General features: G+C 48.2%; 1 pseudogene; it reads right to left on the bottom strand.

Moving 5' to 3' along the window:
* Positions 1-1,468: 1,468 nt before the first annotated feature.
* On the bottom strand, positions 1,469-3,453 carry LOC123453556 (annotated as a pseudogene).
* Between the last annotated feature and the right edge of the window lie 20,202 nt (positions 3,454-23,655).

Below are 23,655 nucleotides of genomic sequence, written 5' to 3'. Positions count from 1 at the left end.
TGAGGGTTCACTCTATTTATTGATAACATAGACTGGATCAATCCCTATATGTCCTTACACCTACACCCCCCCCCCCCGACAAAGCAAAATGTGTGGGTCAAAATGAAAATGAAGCGCTGTTTGTGAGATCCTTGGTAAAATGAATCTCAAGTTAAACTCTGCATCCCATATGCCACCCTCCACAGCTTCCCAGAGGTTGTCCCTCCCATTTCTGTCCAGCCTCCTAGTAATCCCACTCCCCACACTGCTGCTCATACTTGACTTTTTTTTTTCAAATTTTTTTTGTTCATTTTTTATTTATTTAGTTGAGGGCGACAGACACAGAGGGAAAGACAGATAGAGGGAGAGGGAGAGAATGGGCGCGCCAGGGCTTCCAGCCTCTGCAAACGAACTCCAGACGCGTGCGCCCCCTTGTGCATCTGGCTAACGTGGGACCTGGGGAACCGAGCCTCGAACCGGGGTCCTTAGGCTTCACAGGCAAGCGCTTAACCGCTAAGCCATCTCTCCAGCCCTTGACTTGTTTTTTTAAAGGTATTACTGTGACTTTTATTCAGTTTAAAATTCTGATTAGGGCTGGGGAGATGGCTCAGTGGTTAATGCGCTTGCATGCAAAGCCTAAGGACCCATGTTCTACTCTCCAGCTCCCACGTAAGCCAGACACACAAAGGCAAGGTAAGCACGAGGTCACACATGCCCAGTAGGTGGATCAAGCATCTGGAGTTCAATTTCAGTGGCTGAGGCCCTAGTGCACCAATTCTCTCTCTCCCTCCCTCTGTGTCTCTGTCTCTAAAAATAAGAATAAAAAATTCACCAAGACTCAGGGTCTATTGTGGAAGAGGTGGCGGAAAGAATGTAAGAGCCAAAGGAAGGGCAGGACTCCATACAACATACTCCCTCCAGACATAAAATGGCCTGGATATCCATGGCCTCACAGTGCCTGACACTACCTACACAAGACCATCATAAGAGGAGGAAAAGATCAAGACATCAAAAGTAAATGAGAGACTGATTGAGAGGGGGAGGGGATATGATGGAGAGTGGAGTTTCAAAGGGGTAAGTGGGAGGAGGGAGGCTATTACCATGGGGTACTTTTTATAATCATGGAAGTTGTTAATAAAAAAAATAAAAAAATGGGAACCTTGTGAACAACAACGACAACAAATTCATTAAAATTCTGATTAAAACAAAAGCTCTGAGAATGAAGCTTTACACACATAGCAAAATTCATCATTGATACAGCTTTTATGTTGTTAGGCATAGAAGAAGTGGTGTTAGAATTAAGGCAGTAACAGCATGTGCAAAGCAACACCTGACATTGACACAGTCCTCAGTAAAAAGCTATCTTGGTCAGGCGATGGTTGGTACTGCTGCATGCAAGTCCAATTGCTTTGAAGGATAGGCTATGAATAGCTTCACTCATTAGAAAAACAAAATCCCTCCCACTGGCCCACAAAGGCCAGAAGTTGCTTCAGTAATCTCCACTTGCGTCACTTGTGGTCACTGTGCCCAGGGTCTTCTGGCACATGTGAGTGAACATCTGTTTTACTTGTGCAAGGTCAACCTCACCTTGAGTGACCATAACACTGATCAGAGAGGAGTCATCTATGCCAGTGCCTGCCACAGAGTAGTGGACTGGCCCAGGACAGAAAGCGGGCTGGTTAGGGACACACTGCCAGATGCTGTCCAACCCACTTTCAGCACATCTAGAAAACGTACATATGACACAACTTAAGAAATCTCTATTGGCCATCCTGGGGTGAGCCTCCGTGGCAGCTTCTAGCTGTGGAAAATGGCTTATGGCAAGAGTTGCGTGAAAGTGACATTCATCTGTCCCTGGCCTTCCCTCATCAGCTTGACGGAGATGCTAAGCATCTTCCTGAGACATTGGACACTTTGCTTTCTGGTTCTCCATCTCCCTGACACATGGATCCAAGCAGAAGTTCAAAATACCCCAGGCTGTATGACAATGTCCTTTCAAGGTCTCGACCAAATCCTGACTGATCATGTCATACAATCTCTTAACTTTTTTGATTTGTTTTTTGTGCACAAAATCTCAATGCATGGCCCCGAGTTCCCACTCCCTGCATTGCATGCCATGAGCTCCAAGGCATTACAACAGACAGAAAACCAGAACAGGGCAGGGATCAGTTCTTCCGTGTTGCCACTCAACTCTAACCTGAGATCTTTAATTAAAGCCTTGTCATACACGGTCTTAAAAAGCTGATTTGGGGGCTGGAGAGATGGCTTAGCGGTTAAGCGCTTGCCTGTGAAGCCTAAGGACCCCGGTTCGAGGCTTGGTTCCCCAGGTCCCACGTTAGCCAGATGCACAAGGGGGCGCACGCGTCTGGAGTTCGTTTGCAGAGGCTGGAAGCCCTGGCGCGCCCATTCTCTCTCTCTCCCTCTATCTGTCTTTCTCTCTGTGTCTGTCGCTCTCAAATTAAAAAAAAAAAAAAAAAAAGAACAAAAAAGCTGATTTGGGCTGGAGAGATGGCTTAGCAGTTAAGTGATTTGCCTGCAAAGCCAAAGGATCCAGGTTCGACTCTCCAGGACCCATGTTAGCCCGATGCACAAGGGGGCACATATGTCTGGAGTTCGTTTGCAGTGGCTGGAGGCCCTGGTGCACTCTCCCTCTCTCTCTCTCCCTCTTTCTTTGTCAAATAAATAAATTAATTAATAAATAAATAAATAAAAATAGGGTTTTTTTGTTGTTGTTTTTTGTTTTTCAAGGTAGGGTCTCACTCTAGCCCAGGCTGACCTGGTATTCACTATGGAGTCTCAGGGTGGCCTCGAACTCACAGCGATCCTCCTACCTCTGCCTCCCAGTGCTGGGATTAAAGGCATGTGCCACCACGCCCGGCAAAAATAGTTTTTTAAAAAGCTGATTTATTCATTTTGCCTCTCATTGCTGGAATGGTTGGCTACAACATCCACAATTGCTTTGCTCTTCTGTTCCAAATCCCTTCATTGTTTTATGGAAAAAGTTTTCATCTCTCATATCATCCAAGTTGGCAGCTGATTGGATTGTCCTGAGCAGGCTGGCCAGGGTACCGAGCTTGTCTTCCAAGATACTGAAAAGGTTTTTGCCTTCCAGGAAAGCCATTTGGTACTGGAACCTGGGCTGACTCACCGCCACAAGATTGTGTAGATGGCTTATGGATACCCGGAAAAACCTACTCCACCTGATGGGGTTGCAATTCCTTGGCTTGGAGGAATTCTGGGATAGGATGGAGTTCCATCTGCCTGTGGGGCATCAGGATAACATCCAGGTGTAGGGTAACCTTCAGCGCCTGGCTAGCCATCACTCGGTACTGGTGGGCAGGAACCTCCTGCCGGCGAAGGAAAAGCACTAGGTTGAGGATACTGACTCAGAGGGGGAAAGTTGACGCCTGTTCTGCAGGAGGCTAGCCAGGGAAGGGTAGGTAGCCTGTGCAGGGGATAGCCTGGGCATGACATTCTGACCCAGGGAGCAGTGTCAAAACTGTGGGTCCCTGAGTAGCTGGAACAGTTGCATATAGCAGTGCCTAGAATCTCTGGGATACCTGAGTGCCTGAAACAGGTGTTGGGAAGGTTTCTGAGAGGATGGTGCCAGGACAGGCCGGAGGAGAGCAGAGTCCTTGCCTGACTCTTGGCAGGGGCTTTTCAATATTTGGTTGAAATGTACCTCTCTGGGGGAGGTGGGGCTAGGCGATGCTGGCCAGTCCATCTGTGGTTTCTCGGGACCCATTGCCCACTGGAAATGATCCTATGCACCATACAACTTGCTAACGTTGCCCTTTGCCAAGGGGCATTGGCGCCTGTGTCGCCAGCTGTGTCCGCAGCCATGCCACACTGGTCTGGAGCAGTGTGGGCGCCGAGAGGACTTATAGACGACTAGGTGCACTCGGACATGCTGGAGAGGGATTTGGGGAGAAGGGGCAAAGTCATTATATGAGGAACTGGCTAGGCGTTCAGTATTATTGAAGTACCGGGCATAGTGACTACAGACCCTGAGTCCCTAAGAACCTGGAGCAGATGTGTAGAGCAGGACTAGAGTCCGCGGACCTCAGAGTACCTGAGGCAGGTGTATGGGGCAGTATCTGGAGTTCTAGAGCCACGTCATTTCTGGAGCAGATGCGTGGAGATGCGTGTGGAGTCCCTGAGTCATTAAGAAGGAATGTGGGGCTGGAGAGATGGCTTAGCGGTTAAGCGCTTGCCTGTGAAGCCTAAGGACCCCGGTTCGAGGCTCGGTTCCCCAGGTCCCACGTTAGCCAGATGCACAAGGGGGCGCACGCGTCTGGAGTTCGTTTGCAGAGGCTGGAAGCCCTGGCGCGCCCATTCTCTCTCTCTCCCTCTATCTGTCTTTCTCTCTGTGTCTGTCACTCTCAAATAAATAAATAAAAATATTTTTTTAAAAAAAAAAAGAAGGAATGTGGAGAGCCGGGCATGGTGGTGCACACCTTTAATCCCAGCACTTGGGAGACACAGGTAGGTGGATCACTGTGCATCCGAGGCTACTCTGAGACTACATACTGAATTCCAGGTCCATGTGGACTAGAGTGAAATGGTACCCCCCAAAATAACAACAAGCTGGGCATGGTGGCACACACCTTTAGTGCCAGTACTCGGGAGGCAGAGGTAGGAGGACTGTCGTGAATTCGAGGTCACCCTGAGACTATATAGTGAATTCCAGGTCAGCCTGGGCTCGAGTGAGACCTTGTCTCAGAAAACCAATATCAACAAAGGTGTGTGAAGACATGCCACAGTTGCAGAGTTACTAAGTGTATGGAGGAAGCATAAAGCACTGTCTGGAATCTGAGGTCCTCTTATACCTGGACGTGCATGGAGTAGTGCCTGGAGCCCCTGGAATGGAGCACCTAGAGGATCTGTGTGGAGTGCTGTCTGCTGTCCGTGAGCTCTAAGTACCCGGAGCAGATGGACGGAACATAGTTAATGGAGACTCTTAGTCCCTAAGTCTCTGAGGCAGGTGTGTTTGGCAATGTCTGGAGACGCTTGGTCCATAAGTTCCTGGAGCAGGTGTGTTGAACCTGTTGTTCCTGAGCCTCTAACTACCAGGAGTGGGCGTGTGGACCCGACACTAGAATCCCAGAGCCCTAAGTACTTGGATCTGGTGTCTGCAGCAGGGCCTGGATTCCTCTGGACTGGAGAAGTGTGTCAACAGTACAAGGAGTTCCTGGGTTCCTAAGTACCTGGGACAGGTGTGTGTGGGGGGTTGTTCCTGGAGTTGCCATGTCCTTAAGTCCCTTGAACAAGTATGTGGTGCACTTCTTGGAGCCCCTGGGTCCCTGAGACGCTGGAATGGTTGTGTATAGCCGTATCTGGAGTCCCAGAGACACCTAAGTGCCTGAAACAGGTGTCATGAAGGTTTCTGAGAAGGAGAAAGTATTTCTCATTGCTAGTATAACTGTATGTGTGAGGTCTGGGGTGGTCATTGCTGAGTGGTAAAACTACAGGGGAGCCTTAATGGAAATAGTCATTCTTCTTGGGGGGAACATGGATTGCTTATGGTCACAATCTGTTTTGTCACCTCAGGGAGCACAGTTCTGCCAGGCAGGTTCTTGCTGAGTATAAATAGTCCAGGCGGACCTCAAATTCATAAGCCTTGTGCCTTGGTCTTCCAAGTACTGTGATCAGAAGTATGCGCCATGAAGCCCATCGGCCTGGCTCTCTAATCCCTGCCCCCGGCATTCTGCCCTTTGGGTCCTCCTCTGGACGCTCTGCTTGGGGACCTGGCCTCCTATCACAGTTGCTCAAGTGGGTCCTGGCCCTGTGGTGGTTCTGTGCCACACAGACCACCTGGTCAGGCCCAGGCTGGTTCCAGCACAAGCCACACCCTCTGCTAGGTCCTTCCAGCAAGGCTGCCACAGCAGATAGAAGGAGGGGCAGCCGCAGAGGGCAGTGCTCCAGGAGGATGTGTTTCTCTAGTTCAATGTGCCCTTGGAAGTTTTCCTCTTCATTTCAGCACGACAATTCTCACTGCAGATCTCCAGAAACCTGTTCCAAGAATGTCCAGCTGGCTAGCGAATCCCTGAGCAGCCTCTTCAAGGGGACCTTGATGATTGTGTTTGAACAATAAGAATGTTTGCACAGCTGGAAACATCTGCTCAGCTATTTCTAATGAGCAGCTCATTAAAATGTATTTACTTTAAGGTTTTTTAAATTTATATTTTAAATATTTTATTTTTATTAATTTATGAGAGAGAAAGAGATGGGGGGCAAAGAGAAAGAGAGAGAGGAAGAGACAGAGAGAGAGAGAGAAAAAACGGGCACACCAGGGCATCCAGCCACCGCAAACAAACTCCAGACACATGCACCACTTTGTACATCTGGCTTGTGGGCCCTGGGGAATCAAACCTGAGTCCCTTGGCTTTGCAGGCAAGTGCCTTAATTGCTAAGCCATCTCTCCAGCCCCAGGTTTATTTTATTTTACTTATTTGTAAGGAAAGTGAGAGAAAGAGAGAGAGAACATAGGTGCGCCAAGGCCTCTGGGCACTGCAAATTAACTCCAGATGCATGCACCACTTTGTGCATCTGCCTTTACATGGGTTCTGGGGAATCAAACCCAAGTCATTAAACATTGCAAGCAAGTTTCTAAACCACTTAGCCACCTTTCCAACCCCCAAAGTTTCTTTTTTTAAGCTACAGACAAGAGTTTTGGTTTTAGCTAAACAGGAAGTGATGGCAGTTGTCCTTAGTTCTGTGATCCTGCTTTGATGAGCTGCATCTCCAAACAGGAATGGGAGATTGCAAAGGTCAGACTGACCCTATCTCTGCTGTCGTCACATGGGCCTCACCCAGCCACCACAACTATCCCTGGGGCTCTTGGGGGAGGACAGAGTATGAAAAGAGAGGACAAAGGACATGTCCCAGAGCCACAGGAATCATCCCTAATGACATCAGACAGCCTGAACCTGAGAGTGGGGTCTCCCCTGAATGCTTTGTCACTTTCTTCCCCCAGGTCTTCATTGTCAGCTCAAGAGCCACTGGCTTCACTGGCCATACCTGCCCTGTCCAGCAGAGGCTGTCCCTCCACAGCAGAGGCGAGGTCACAGCCCAGCCATAGATCTGAGGACCTTCTTCCCAATGACACTGACATTCTCACACTCACATGCAGGGCTCCAACCCACCATGTTCTCTGTCTCCTCCTCCAGAGGAATCCTGAGTCATTGCTATCGAGGGTGGGACAGTAACATCATGGTAGGCCTCTGGCATGTTTTTGGGAGAAGCCAGTGCCCAGCCACTAACAGTTGTTCTGTCACTAGAACTGGGTCACTGCTAAGTGACCTTCCAAACCTCAGCCTCCCACTGGAGAGCCAAGACTCACTCATTCTGTGTGTGTGTGTGTCTTTTTCAAAAATATTTTTAAAAGATTTATTTATTTATTTGAGAGCAACAGATAAAGAGGGAGAAAGAGAGAGAGAGAGAGAGAATGGATGAGTCAGGACCTCCAGCCACTGCAAACAAACTCCAGACACATGCACCCCATTGAACATCTGGCTAATGTGGGTCCTGGGGAATCGAGCCTCGAACCGGGGTCCTTAGGCTTCACAGGCAAGCGCTTAACTGCTAAGCCATCTCTCCAGCCCTGTGAGTGTCTTTTTTGCAGGCAAACACCTCCTCCCCTGCGTTGTGAAAGAACATTACAGCCCAGAGAAGATCAGTCATGTGTTCCAGGAGGCACACGTCTTTGTGGAAGAGTGAGGATACTTGTAGAACTCACTGACTGCAACAGACAAAACCGGAGTCTTCAGAAATCACTCTGCCCACTTCATCAGTGCCCAGGATGTGTGCAGAGTTTCCATTCTCCTCTAGAAAGACAGAACCATTCATCACACCATCACCACCATCATTACCCTCAGCGTCATTGCCATCACCGTTGCTAACACTTCCTGAGCATGGGCTCCGTGGTAGGCATCTGGCTTCAGTTCACCTTCACTGAGGCAGCCCTATAAGGTGGAGGTAGTTACTACAATTCCCAGTTGACTCAGGAGGCCCAAGACAGCTTGTTTATATGCCTTGGGAGTAGCATCAAAGAACAGAACCCACCACTGGACCACAGGTGGGCGGTGGATGGTCGCTGTTCATGATCTTCCAGACTCATATTGCTAAGACCGGCTTTCCCCATCTTTCCATAGCCAGTATTTTGCCTTTTTTTTTTTTTTCTAGTTAGAGCAGATCACATGTATGCAGACACACAAAGCTGGTCACGGAATTTCACATGGCTCCCTTTGTCATTAAAACATGCGTCCCCAGTATGATTTAAAAAAAAAAAAGATTCATTAGAAGATCAGACTAAACTGGCGGTGGTGGTTCACGCCTTTCATCCCAGCACTGGGGAGTCAGAGGTAGGAGGATTGCCGTGAGTTCGAGGCCAACTGGAACCCTGCTTGGAAGTCTGTGTTGGGCTCACGAATTCTCTGGGATTCTCCTGTCTCCACCTCCCATCTCTCTGTTGGGGGGTTGGCATTACAGAAACGCATTTCCAGGAGTTCTGGGGATGCGGACTCAGGTGCTTACACTTGTACCGTCAGTGCTTTAGCCACACAGCCGTCTCCCCAGCCCCTGCCTCCACCACTTGACTACGTGAACATTGACTACAAATGTCTCTTTGACACCCTACTCTCCACCTTCTGGAAATGTAAGCAGAAGTGAGATTGCTGCTCATAGGATAGTAACAGCTCATTTTTTTTTGTGAAGAGCCTCCACACTGTTTTCCAGAGTAGCGGTGCCACTTCCGGCCCCCAGCAGTGCAAAGGGCTCCCAGCTTGTTTACAGCTTCATGGTCACACTTGCCATTATTTGTCATTTGGGGAGAGGTTGCTCAAGCTTTGTCTTGGTTTAGTTTTGGTTTCAGTGCTAGGGATGGAATGTACTCTGCATTGGGCTATCACACTGGCCCTAAAAACAAAAAACAAAACAAAACAAAACAAAGGGCTGGAGAGATGGCTTAGTGGTTAAGCGCTTGCCTGTGAAGCCTAAGGACCCCCGGTTCGAAGCTCGATTCCCCAGGACCCACGTTTGCCAGATGCACAAGGGGGCGCACACGTTTGTTTGCAGTGGCTAGAGGCCCTGGTGTGCCCATTCTCTCTCACTCTCTGCCTCTCTCTCTCTCGCTCTGTCGCTCTCAAATAAATAAATAAAAATAAACAAAAACAAAACAAAAAAACAACTGGTAGAGGCCAGGTGTGGTGGCACATGCCTGGAATCCCAGCATTCGGGAGGCAGAGATAGGAGGATCACTGTGAGTTTGAGGCTAGCCTGGGACTACATAGAGAATTCCAGGTCAGCCTAGACTAGAGTGAGACCTTACCTTAAAAAAAAGGGGGGGGGGCTGGAGAGATGGCTTAGCAATTAAGCGCTTGCCTATGAAGCCTAAGGACCCCGGTTCGAGGCTCCATTCCCCAGGACCCACGTTAGCCAGATGCACAAGGGGGTGCACGCGTCTGGAGTTCGTTTGCAGTGGCTGGAGGCCCTGGCGCGCCCATTCTCTCTCCCTCTCTCTGCCTCTTTCTCTCTCTGTCTGTCACTCTCAAATAAATAAATAAAAATAAACAAAAAAAATTATTAAAAAAAATGATATTTGAGTTCATGTTCAGTTGCACATTTCTCTGGTGACTACTGATTCATCATCTCATATGCTTGCTGGCCACTTTCATGCCATTTTTGGAGAAATTCAAGCCCTTTGTTGGTTTTTTGTCATTTGCTTTTATTTTTCAGAGATGCCAGTGGAATGCAGGATGGTGCACCTACTGAGCAAGGGCTCCACCGCTGGGTGGTGTCTTCAGGACTTGCAAATTGGATTTTCAGATTGGATTACTTGGGTTTTTTATTGTTTGCCTAAGCTTTTTTGTTTGTTTGTTTTTTCAAGGTAGGGTCTCACTCTAGCCCAGGCTAACCTGGAATTCACTATGGAGTTTCAGGGTGGTCTTGAACTCATGGTTCACCATGCCAACCTTGATTTTTTTATGCTTGTTGTTGAGGTGTAAGAATTATTTGTGGCCAGGTGTGGTGGCGCATGCCTTTAATCCTAGCACTCGAGAGGCAGAGATAGGAGGATCACCATGAGTTCGAGACCACCCTGAGACTCCATAGTGAATTCCAGGTCAGCCTGGGCTAGAGTGAGACCCTACCTCAGGAAAAAAAAAAAAAAAAACAAAAAAAGAATTATTTGTGTATTCTCAGTGTTAACCATTATCTAATACATGACTTACAAGTACTTTGGCCATTCCATAGATTGCTGTATCTGCATCGGGAATGGGCTTAACAGATGTTCCTGGTTCCAAATACACTCTTCCCAATCCTCCCTTTTAGCTTGGCTTCTCTGGCTCCCCATGGGGATCAGAGTTGATCATCTCCACCAGTTCTGTAACTGCTCTTTCTGCTGGCCCCTTGACACGAAATCCTAATGCAAAATGTGGCCTCATAACTTCACACTCAGCGTCCCCTCACTTTATCCCCTTTCTGCCCCTCTCCAGGAACCTGGACCTCTCTTCCAGTACTATCTCCGACTGTGGGAACGGGAGACACAGAGCTCTCGGTGGTGAGAAGGGCTGGCTGCATTTCTACCTATAGGGTTTGGGAAGTCTGCATCCCATCATTTGGAGCCAGGGCACTGCGTTCTAACAAATACCTTGGAGCCCCACAGTGCAAATGAAGCTAGTGAACTCCATGGCCATGGGCTTATCCCATTCGCTAGAATTTGCATCCCAAGTGACCCTCAAATATTCACCTGCCTGTGGCACTAATGGGAGGGGTGGTGACCCTAAAATAGTCACATGCCTGGGGCACTATTGGGAGGGGTGGCACCTTTAGGAGGTACAGCCTAGTGGGAGGAAGCTGGGTCACTGGGGGCATGCCCTTGATGGGGACCCCAACGCTTCTCTCTCTTTGCCTTCTGGCCAGCATGAGACGAGCAGCCTGCTTGGACACAGTTTCTGTCCATGATGTTCGGCCTCGCCACAGCTCAGCGGTACTAGGACCATGTGACCGTGGGCTGAAACCTCTGAAACCATGGCCTTCTGCCTTTGAAGTCCAGTAGCTGAGGAAAGCTGGCCGCAGTGGCTTTGCCACAGCTGGGCACTGTTGGATGACAGCATTCTGATGGATAGACCAGCATTCAAACAGTACTGGCCTGCTCAGAGCGCTACCCAAGAGAAGAGCTGTGACAGAGAACTTCTCCCCTCCCTAGGTGGCAAAGGCCACACTAACTTGCTTAGGGTGGGAAAGAGTACCATTCCTGGATGGTGTCATATTAATACTGTCCCTGGTGCCCGCTCCTAGCAGGCTGGGCACGCAGTGCTGTGGCTGGATGGGCCTTCGGTGGGGATCCTGTATTGCTAAGTCCATATTCAGCTTCCCCATCATTACACTTATCCAGGGCATGACCCGCTGTTGCCCTGGGGGTGATAGCTAGGCTGGTATCAACAGGACGAGGCATCTTGTTCACTGGCTGCCTGGCATCACCCCTGCAGTTGGCACTCTCCACTGGGCACTACTTTCATGCCCGCATTCACAGATCCCTCTACTGTTGCTGCATGGGTACTGGGTTGATTGGTGATTTTGGATTTTGTTTGTTTGTTTTTTGAGGTAGGCTCTCACTCTGGTCCAGGCTGACCTGGAATTAATTATGTAGTCTCAGGGTGGCCTTGAACTCACAGTGATCCTCCTACCTCTGTCTCCCGAGTGCCGGGATTAAAGGCATGCGTCACCATGCCCGGCTGATTTTGGATTTTTTTTTTTAAAGAAGACTGAAAAAATGATTTCTTTTTTATTTGTTGTTGTTTTGTTTCTTCAAGGTAGGGTCTTGCTCTAGCCCAGGCCTGTGATTCTCCTACCTCTGTTTCCCAAGTGCTAGGATTAAAGACATGCACCAGCATGCCTGGCAAATTTTTAAAAAAATATATTTAATTGCAAGGAGAGAGACAGAGACAGGGAGGGAGATAGAAGAGAGACAGACAGAGAGAGAATGAGCACCCCAGGGTCTCTAGCCACTGAAAATAAACTCTAGATGCATGTGCCCCTTGTACATCTGGCTTACATGAGTCCTGGGGAATTGAACCTGGGTCCTTTGGCTTCACAGGCAAACGCCTTAACCGCTAAGCCATTTCTTCAGCCCCCAAAATGGGTTTTGATGACATCTGCTGAGCCAAGTAGCGCATACCTTTGGCCCAGCATATGAGTCCCATGGGAATAAGGATTTGTCCTGCCTGTCATTGCATTCCAGCCTCAGTGACGCTCAAGGACTCCTTGTTAAAGTCAGGGTTGAGGCTGGGGGTTGTGGCTCGGCAGTAGAGTACTTCTCTAGCACTGAATTGCACCCTCAACACACACACACACACACACACACACACACACACACACACACATCCACAAGGGGCATATATAAAAATATATATACAAAATATATTCCTTTTTGTCCATAGTTGGAGCCACTTTTGCCCAAAACTTCCTTTTGCTCAGATGCAGAATTCTCCCTCTCCCATCCCCACCCTTGTAACCCTCCTTACTCCCTTGGCCTTGGGACCTCATTTTCCTGTTTCAAAACTTGAAGTTTGATTTGATAACTCTGGGGACCAACATTTTGGGAAGCTATTTAGGAATTTCCACAGCTTGATGTGAATTCCAGGAAGAAAAGCCACGCCATGTCCTTGAACGTCATTTCTAACCTTCCCTTCCTCATGTTTGACTGTGTATTTGGGCTGTAAACTCACCTGTCGGAGCTGTGCTCAGATGTCTGAATGGAACAGTGTGTGAGGGTGTGGGGAGACGCCCTTGGCAGCCCTTCTTGGGTATTTAGGCACTTGCCCAGCCTTCAGTGGGGGCTGGTGTTTTGCTGCCCACACTAAGGGACTTCACAAAGGTGCCCTTTTCCAAGGGAGCAAACACAGCTGCAACTGTGGCCAGGGAAAGGCAATAGGAGGATGGGGTCCCTTCCTCATGGCTTACGTTGAAGCCACATTACCTACTGCTTGCTCAGGCTTTGAGGAAGCCAGGACAGAGGAAAGACTATAACAGCAAGGTCGATTCCATTCTTCAGCTAAACAGCAGGCATCAGTTTAGGAAGCAGCAAGGGAGACGGTCCAGGGTGGTCCTTTCGACAGCATCCTCTCCCACCAACCTGGGCATGTGCCCGAAGATCTGGGCTTGCTGTTCTCAGCAGCAGTGAGTCATGCACAGAGCGTGTGCAACATGCTTGTGCGCATGAGTTAATGTTCAAACTCAAATGCCTTTTCCCTTTGGCAGACATATGTCACCAATAATAAATGATGCTTCCTTTTCGGACAGTTTTGGAGAAGAAGGAGCAAGGGGGCGATGGCTCAGTGGGTAACAGCACTTGCTGCACAAACATGAAGACCTGAGTTCCAACCCCCAGCACACACACAAAAGTCATGGGTGGCTGTGCACATCTACAACCTCAGTGCTGAGGGGTGCAGAGGCAAGAGGATCCCTGGGGCTTGATATCCAGTGTAGCCAAGAAAAAGGAGATCCTGTCTCGAGAAAATAAGGCAGAGGAGTGCTAGAGGAGGCTGGGCGTGGAGGCACATGCCTTTAACCCTGTCACCCTGAGGTGGAAGGATTACCATAAATTCAAGGCGAGCTGAGTGATGTCCAGGTCAGCCTGGGCTAGAGTGAGACCTTACCTCAAAATAAAGAAATAGAGTGCTAGGGGAAAATACCTGATGTCCTCCTATGGCCCCTGAATGCATGGGCATGGGGTACTCACATCTGTATACACACATACATGTACTATACACACACACACACACACACGTATGCATGGGAGATGGGAAGAAAGAGAAAGTTTAGGAGAGTCAGATGGGATTACAGGATCACTCCAAAAAATCAAAAAGAAAACAGAACTCTCACCCAGCGTGGTGGCAAGCGTGTTGTGGCTTCCTCACCTAGATATGGTCACACATCTTTGGTCATCACATCCACATTCCATCAGGAAAGAAGGAGGACTGAGGAGATGGCTTAGCCTACGAAGCCAAAGGACTCAGTACCCACGTGAGCCAGATGCATAAGATGGTGAATATACCTGGAGCTCGTTTGCAGTGGCTAGGGGACCTGGAAACCCCATTCTCTCTATCTACCCTCCCCTCTCAAATAAATAAATAGAAAGAAAGAAAGGAATGAGCAACAGGCTTAGCAACGTCTACTTATCTTTTTTTCCTAACAGAATGAAAGTTTTTCTGCAAGTGTCACTCAGCAGAGTCCTGCTATCAAGAGGACATCCTCCAGCTGCCTCCAGCCCACTCACGGGCCAGGTGAATGGGACGTGATGACAGCGAGCTTCTGCTCCATCGTGCCCCTGCATCTAGTACTGGGGTGTAGGTTGGGCATAATATGCTAGGCACAGATAATAGTTGGCTCAACAAAAAGGCTATAAATGGGACTGGGGAAATGGCTTACAGGTTACCGCATTTGCCCATGAAGCCTAAGGACCTGGGTTCCATTCCCCAGGACCCACATAAGTCAGATGCACCAGGGGGCACATGTGTCTGGAGTTCATATGCAGTGGCTGGAGGCCCTGGTGAGCCCATTCTCTCTTTCTCTTTGTCTCTTTCTCTCTCACCAATAAATAAATAAAATATTTTTTAAAAGGCTATAAATGTCCCCATTGTGATATAAATTGTTTTTTTTTAATTTTTTTGTTTATTTATTTATTTCAGAGAGACAGAAAGAGAGAGAGAGAATGGGCGCGCTAGGGCCTCCGACCACTGCAAACAAACTCCAGACGCGTGCGCCCCCTTGTGCATCTGGCTAACGTGGGTCCTGGGGAATCAAGCCTCGAACCGGGGTCCTTAGGCTTCACAGGCAAGCGCTTAACCGCTAAGCCATCTCTCCAGCCCATGATATAGACTGTTCAAACCACTCTCTACCATCTGTCTTCCCTTTAGTATCTCCAGCATCAGCAACTCGGGAACATTGGACAGAATGCCTGGAAGTTTCTTTGGGAAACTGAATGGTGTGCAGGAAGAAGGTGGTGGCACACTGTTGCTGGCCCAAAGTGCCAGGTGCAGTTGCAGAAGGGCAACCCTGGTGCCAAGCGTCCTGCAAAGACTAGGGGGAGAGAGGCTTTAAGGCGTGCTCCTCACTATGGACTTGTGAGCGCCCTGGGTTCTGTAGTCGCTGTCAGCCACGCCCATTGTCGTATGGTGTGCTTTGTGGAGGTGTGTTTGGGGTGCTTGGCCCCATCTGGATCTCCACCCCAGCTGTTGGATTCAGTTCTGCCATCTGTGTCCCTGTGGCTCCTCACAACTTGTAGCTGTGCCAGCTCCTGAGATGACTCCACTGCCTCCTGCCATGGGGGTGGGGGTGGGGGTGGGGGTGGGGACTTGCTTCCCGTAGAGGGTACAGCTGTGTCATCTCTCCTGTCCCCTTCAGAAACTGCTGTCCTCTCCTGCTTACTGCCCATCCTCCAGGAGGTCGCACTGACTCATCCTTAGACCCAGCTGGGGTCCGTAACCATGGCAGAGGAAGGGAGAGCAAGTGACTGTGCCAGGGAGGGGAATTCTTGGCTACCACTGTGAGTTCTGTCACTCATAAAATGCTTTGTCTTTTCACCAGAGCCTTCTGAGCCACTCCTCACTCCTTGTGTGCCTCCCTCGCAGAACCAGAGGAGGAGAAGAAAAAAAAAAAAAAAGGGGGAAGACCAGGTGAGGAGAGCATGAGATGAAGAAACGAGGAGGAGGAAAAGAAAGAGGTGGCTGGGGAGATTGCTCAGTGGTCAGAGGCACTTGCTTGAAAAGCCTCCTGGTCTGGGTTCAACTCCCCGATGCTCAGGTAAAGCCAGATGCACAAAGAGGTGCATGCATCTGGAGTGTGTTTGCAGTGGTGAAAGACCCTGACATGCCTGTGTCCTCTCTCTCTCTTTCTCTCTGCTCATAAATAAATAACATTTTGGAAGAGGAGGAGAAAGAGAAAAGAAGAAAAAGAATAGGAAACAACAAGAGTAGATGAGCAAGCCGGGCGCGTTGGCGCATACCTTTAATCCCAGCACTTGGGAGGCAGAGGTAGGAGGATCGTCATGAGTTCGAGGCCACCCTGAGACTACACAGTGTATTCCAGGTCAGCCTGAGCTAGAGTAAGATTCTACATTGAAAAATAAAAAAGGGGGGGGTTGATATTTGTCGGGCATGGTGGCGCATGCCTTTAATCCCAGCACTCGGGAGGCAGAGGTAGGAGGATTGCTGTGAGTTCGTGGCTACCCTGAGACTCCATAATGGATTCCAGGTCTGTCTGGGCTAGAGTGAGAGACTACCTCAAAACAAACAAACAAGAGTAGATGGGCAGTCACAGCTTTGACTCTATTTACTGGATGTCCCAAGAGCACGTTGCTCCCGAGCTGCCATGAGGTGAGTAGATTCTTCCAGCGTGCACTTCCACCTACACAGAACAGAAACATCAAGACCAGTGACCATGGACTGCAACCATGGAGGCTGTCATTTTATAAGCTGCTTCTACCAGTTGTCAGTTCAGTGACCACAGCCGGCTGGAACCATCACCAGTTTCCACCTGGCAGATGGGCCTTGTGCCTCTCCTGATCGGTTCCTAGGGAGCATGGCCCAGCCCAGTGCTCTCCACTGTCAGTGATGGAGGACTGCCTATGACTGGCCTCCCACTGTGCCCTCCTGCCTCCTCCCCTAGTTCTCTGGGTCACTCTGCATCTCTATTCCTTCCCCACTGACCCATGCTGAGAGAGAAACCTAACTTTCACCTGCCATCTCAGTCTGTTTGGGTTGCTACAGCAAAAGGGCCATAGACTTGGTGGCTTATATATACAAGAGCAGTTTTTCAAAATTCTTAAATATTTGAGAAAGGGGAAAAGAGAGAATGGGCATGCCAGGGCCTCCAGCCACTGCAAATGAACTCCAGACACGTGGGTCACCGTGTGCATGTGGCTTAGGTGATACTGGGGAATCGAACCTGGATCCTTAGGCTTTGTTGGCAAACACCTTAACCACTAAGACATCTCTCCAGCCCGAGAGCAGTATTTTTGCTCACACATCAAGAACATGCTGGGTATTTGCTGTCTAGTGAAGGCTGCCTTCTGACTCATAGGTGTGCCCTGAACTATATTAGAAGGGGCAAAAGAGCTCTCTGGGATGTCCTTTATAAGGGCACTGGTGCCAGTCCTGAAGACTTCACCCTTTATCACCTCCAAACACCATCATCTTGAGGCTTAGGGTTTCAGTCTGTGACCCTGGGCACAGGCACACGAGACCGTGGCAACTCGTGGCATACCTGGGGCCAACTTGGAAGATGCTTCCTGGGAGCACGTGGCTGCGCCCGGCCTTACCCTTCATTTGTTTCTGGGATGACAGCTATGTGAAGGCTTGGCAGTCACCTTGGGGCCATGTACCTGGTGGCTAAGGAGTCTTCCAAGGCAACCCATGAATTTCCCAGAGAGGAAGTTACTCCACGTCCCCCGCGGAGAATAACTCTTCCCACACTCCTTCTCTTCTCGCACTTGCAGCAATCTCTCGCCAGCTGGTTACATAAGTGGCCCCCTTGCCAGCTGTCATCAAGGCCATCCCGGAAAATCAAGGCATACACAAACCAGTGATAGCTTGCCACAGTTTTTGCTGACGCTCCTTCCCAGCCCTTTAATCCAGCCAAAGCAAGAAGGCCCAACAAAGTACATTCGCTGCACACGTAAGAGCAGTGAAGAGGCCGGGGAGGAGGCAAACACTTTGGAAAGGACAACCAGCACTTCTGATAGCCCGTGTCTGGGTGCTGATGTCTTCCGAAGGTCCGGCTCATGCACTGGGTCCGGCTGCCGCACCTACCCTCTGCCTATAGGCTGCAAAACCTCCAACGTGCCTTGGCCTCTGGTTCTATTGGTTCTTTGTCTGCAGAATAACCAGGCACTCATTCTCAGAAACTCCATGCCCCTGCCACCCCTGACTCCCCTCTGTCCACAGGCTCGGCTTTGTCCTGGCTCCGAGCTGTGGTCCAGTGACACCTTGCCAGGCCGAGAGTATTTCCTCACCATCCTCAGTCCACACTGTTTGCCTCAGGATTTCTTCTCCAGTCATAGGACGCTACCAGGGCCTCCCTTCCCAAGCCTTCAGATCTAGCTGGGGCCTTTCCAAGCAACTGGTCTACCAAGTTTCACCTGCCGCATCCTCACGGGAGGCTCAGAAAAGTGTCACTGTAACCAAACCACAGGTGAGGAGAGCACACTGAGGGAAATGAGGGACAATGGCCTCACCCCCAGATCTGGAGAGTCGAACGTGGGTCCTTAGGCTTCGCAGGCAAGTGCCTTAATCGCTAAGCCATCTCTCCAGCCTGAAATATTTTTTTTCAAATGAAGGGAAGGAAAGGAGAGAGGGAAGAAGGAAGAAAGAAAGGGAGGAAGGAATGTAGGAAGGAAGGAAAAAAGGAAAGAAGGAAAAGGAAAGGAAGGCAGACCATTATTCTATCTCCACTTCCTGTGACATTCAGAATGAAGGCAGACGCCTATCCTATCATGCCCTTTCACCAAAGAACAAGATGAGGTGGGGGCTAGGAAGTTGCTCTGTAAGTAAAGTGCTTGCCATCCCAGCAAGCATGAAGACCCGAGTCAGATGCCCAGCACCCAAGTGAAAATGGGAGGCGTGGTGGTGCACCTTAACTCCTAGTGCTGGGAGATGGAGACAAGGGATCTATGGAGCTCACTGACTAGCTAGTCTAGCCATATTGGTGAGCTCTAGGCCCAGTGAGGGACCCTGTCTCAAAGAACAAGGTAGGGAGTGATTGAGGAAGACCACCCTTCCTGTTTACCTCTGACCTCCACACATATGTGCACATACGTTCACCACATACATATGAGTATGCATACACTCACATACAGCCATGCATATAAAAGTAAATGAATGAAAGGATATTATAAGACCCACTGACAGTGTGCAGAGGGCCCACAACCAGCTAGGAGAAGAGCAGAGCAGCTGCAGGATGTGGCCAGTCAGCGAGGAAAGATGCGGGGTGGGCCAGCCCCACTCTCAAGGGCACGTGAGAAGGTGGGGGCAGTGAGACAAACACATTGCTCAGTGTTTCTTCCTTTTTTTTTTCTTAGTTTGAAACTTGTTGCCGTCCACAGCTTTGGAGATTGTGAGTATCTGTGGCCTGTTCTCCCATCCCTGGAGGTCCAATTATCTGGCCACATGGCTAAAATCTCACCAACCACAGGGTGCCCTGAGCCACCTTGTGCCCTGGCCTCTTTATATGCCATTTGCACTACTATTTTTAATTTATTTATTTACCTAGTTATTTATTTGAGAGAGTGAGAGAGAGACATAGAAAGAATATCCAGGGCCTCTAGCCATTACAAACAAACTCCAGACGCATGCTCCACCTTGTGCATCTGGCTTACGTGGTACTGGGGAGTCAAATCTGGGTCGTTGGGCTTTGCAGGAATGAACCTTAACCACTAAACCATCGCTCTAGCCGCTTTAATTTATGTACATATACATTTATTTCATTATTTTGGGAGTTGCTGGAGAGATTCAACTCAGGGCCTTACACATAGTAAGCTCTGCCACTGAGCCACACCTCCAGCCCCCAAAATTTCTTTACTGAAAGTTTGAAACTGGAGTTAGTAGTTGTTGACACAAAAGACATAGCTCATGCTTCAAAGGGAGTAAGAGATATTTAAAAAAAGAAAGAAAGAAAGAGAAAAGCCGGCCATGGTGGTGCATGCTTTTAATCCCAGCACTTTAATCCCAGAGATAGGAGGATCACCGTGAGTTCAAGGCCACCCTGAGACTACAGAGTGAATTTCAGTTCAGCTTGGACCAGAGTGAGACCTTACCTCGAAAAACAAACAAACAAACAAACAAACAAAAAGATATTTTATTCTGAAGCCAACTATGAGTGGCCATGACCCTGGAACACAGATTTGAGTTATTCCAAATTCCAGGCTCCATCGCGTGTTAGCAATTTTATGAAGGTTTTGTAGTTACAGAACAAAAGAAGTTCACAAACCAAGGCAGTTTTCAAATACATGTACAGAAACATCAGGCAGGCGGGTTACGCACAGTGGGGAGGTCCCTGCTTAGGCTTCCGGTGCTCTCTGGTCACATTCCTAGCCTTTGGGTTGGTGGAAGCTGGTGTCTATTAGTACATTCCAGAAAGGTTTCACAAAGATGTTAGGTCAGGCAAAAGAGATGGGCAAAAAAAAAAAAAAAAAAAAAAAAAAAAAGAAGAAGAAGAAGAAGACTATTAAGGGGCCTAAAGGTAGCCCAAGGTAATTTGGCTCTGATCTTGCAACATTTCATTTCTTGACAACTACAGAGGTTCTATCAATCAACTTGCAGGATGTCTGAAGAAGCTGCAGGTGCTTTTCAGAAACTTTAGTTCACATGGTCAAGGAGGAAAGATTCACAGTAAGTCCAATGAGGCAAAATCATTTCTAGAAAAGGTCGGGGTCAGGGGGGAGGGGGGAAGAGTGAAGGAAGAGGCAAAAAGGCAAGTTGAAGAAAGGCATTAAAAAAAAAAAAAAGACTGGGGCTGGAGAGATGGCTTAGCGGTTAAGCGCTTGCCTGTGAAGCCTAAGGACCCCGGTTCGAAGCTCGATTCCCAGGACCCACGTTAGCCAGATGCACAAGGGGGCGCACGTGTCTGGAGTTCACTTGCAGTGGCTGGAGGCCCTGGAGCGCCCATTCTTTCTCTCTCTCTCGGCCTCTATCTCTATCTGTTGCTCTCAAATAAATAAATAAAAATGAACAAAAAAAAAATTAAAAAAAAAAGATTAACAGAAGGGATGGAGGCTGTGGCATTGGGGGGCAGCTGGTATACAGGAAAAAATTTTTGGCTAACCAATAATTTGAACGAAAATTACTTGGTAAAGAGATCAGAAAGAATATGGCCTCAGAACAATAAGGAGCCATTTTAGACAAAAGCAAGTTCCTGGAAATGACTACCTCTCACGAATACTCTAGCGAAAGCTATTTGGTAATTTAAAGGGCAGCTGGTGGGGAACGGGTAGGAAAATCACAAAAAGAAGGAGTAGAAATCAAAAGAAAATTCTCTGGTTCTAAAAGAAATGTAGTCAGATTTGTGTGCTCAAAAGGCCCAAATGAATGCTTCTGAGAAAGAAAGAAAGAAAGAAAGAAAAAAAATAAAAGCCCACTAACCCAGACAAGTCGACAAATCAGCTACAATGGAGTCTCCTTGGTAAGGGGAAGTGATTGAGAGGAACAAAAAGATAATCAGAGTTCAGAGAGACAAGAAAGGCCAGGTAGGCAGAGGAAAGGGTTTTACTTTGTCTTCAAGCAACAAATCATGGTTTGCAAGAGTTCCTTCTCAGCGTACGTTCACCTTTCACTTCAGCCATGATTGCTGCTTTTTTTTTTCTTGTTTAAGTCAGAAAACTCAACTTTCATGTGGTTTTTCCCACTTGCCCCGACACTCCAAGTGATGAAAAGGAAAGAATGAATCACATGTAGAAATAGAGCTTTGATGAACAAGTCTCCAGTCACACAATGACCTGATTGGTTTAAAAGCCCTACAGTGTTTGTCAGACCGAGTGATGACTATTTTTGGACTCTACGTAACAGAATTATATCACAAGCATGTCCTTGGGCATTTGTGATGTAGGTCCACTCTGAAAATCTGAAAGGTTGAGCCTGATTTTTGTTTTTGCTCTCAGCAGAGCAACTTTATAGCTAAAACAGTATATACTGTGTGCCATATTTATCCCAACAATGGGCATCGCAACTTTCCAGGGAGAAGAATTCTGTTGTAGTTAGGTTCACGTTGCTGGCAGAAATCACCCGACCAAGAGCAGCTTGTAGGGGGGAAAAATGCTTAATTTGGCTTACAGGCTTGAGGGGAAGCCCTATGATGGCAGGGGAAAATGACAGCATGAGCAGAGGGTGGGCATTACTCCCTGGCCAACATCAGGTGGCCAACAGCAACAGGAGAGTGTGCCAAACACTGACAAGAGGAAGCTGGCTATAACACCCATAAGCCTGCCCCCAACAATACACTGCCTCCAGCAGGCATTAATTCCCAAATTGGTATCAACTGGGAACCTAGCATTCAGAACATATAAGTTTATGGGGGACACCCGAATCAAACCACCACATTCCACCCCTAGCCCCCATATACTGATACCATACATGATATAAAATGTAAGGTAGTTATCTAACTTTAAAAATCCCTATAGTTTTTAATCAACCCCAATAATATTCAAACATTCCTATAGTCCAAGATCTTTTAACTAAGCTACAATACTAACCCCTGCACCCCCCCAAAAAAAACCATGAGGACACAATAAATACACTGTAAAAGATGGCGTTGGGAATAGCAAAGAAATAGTCAACCAATACAAGATTTAAACAGGGCAAACATCAAACTCTGTAGCTTCAAGTCCAAGAACTCTAGTCAATGACAAATCTCTAAGTCTGATAATTCTAATCAATGGCAAGTCTCTGGAATTCCAATTCTGCCCCTCTAGCTAGGCTACTCACAGTCCCAGGAAACTTCATCTGGTTCCAGCAGCTCTCTTTGGCAGCCATCTCATAGTCCTGGCATCTCCACTGGGTCTCTGCTGTAATCCACGGTTCATCCTCATGGCTCCATCGGGCTCCACGCAGGTAATCCAACAAACCTGCTTCACACTGCCCATGGCCATTTCCAAAACACAGAACCATGCTGCAAATTCAATGAACCTCTCTTTCCTACATTTGTTATACTCCATAATACCAGGTGGGCTGCCAACTTGTTAATCTAAGGAGGACTAAAGCAGACTTTGAAGAACTGGACACTCTGTTAGCATTTAGGCCCCTTCAAAATACTCTGCATTCTTTCTGTTGTTCCAGTGCAGGTCAGCTGGTCTAATCTCAGTGGTTTTAATCTCTCAATTACAGCTGAACAGGCAGCAAGTTCAGCCAAAAGTCTTCTTTCTGTGCCATTTCCTTCTGCACACACCAGTTGGTTTTTATGCAATGCAACCCTGCACAAGTACTCAGGATATGGGCATAACAGCAAGCCTCCCACACAAACTGCTTCTAGCCCAGTCCAGGCAAAATTCTTTCTCACTCTCACAAGCCAAACTTCATAGTCCATAGTTCTTGCTGCACTCAGGTCTTTCAACTCTGACCAGAATAGTCCATCAAACTGTACTTACAGCACTGCAAGGCATCTCTTAGGCTGATTTCAAATTCGTCCACATTCTTCCTGCAAAGCAGTTCCAAAAGACCAAAGCCACACAGTCCATTTTCTAGCAGCTACAACCCACACTTCTGGTATCAACTTTATTGTCACAGTCAGGTTCATGTTGCTGGCAGAAAACATTCGACCAAGAGCAGCTTGTGGGAAAAAAGGGTTCATTTTGGCTTATAGACTTGAGGGGAAGCACCATGATGGCAGAGGAAAATGATGGCATGAGAAGAGGGTGTACATTACCTCCTTGCCAACATCAGGTGGCCAACAGCAATAGGAGAGTGTGCCAAACACTGGCAAGAGGAAGCTGGATATAACACCCATAAGCCCACCCCCAATAATACTGCTTCTAGGAAGAGCTAATTCCCAAATCGCCATCAGCTGGGAACCTAGCATTCAGAATACCTAAGTTTAGGGGGACACCTGAATCAGACCACCACACACTCTTAGGATTCCATTTTGCTGATGAAGAAAGTGAGGTTCAAGAAAGCTGACTGGGGGCTAGAG

This window comes from Jaculus jaculus, chromosome 12, assembly GCF_020740685.1.
Source record: "Jaculus jaculus isolate mJacJac1 chromosome 12, mJacJac1.mat.Y.cur, whole genome shotgun sequence".
Taxonomy (NCBI): domain Eukaryota; kingdom Metazoa; phylum Chordata; class Mammalia; order Rodentia; family Dipodidae; genus Jaculus; species Jaculus jaculus.
Note: the sequence above shows the minus strand (reverse complement) of the source record. Positions and strands in the feature narration are given on the sequence as shown.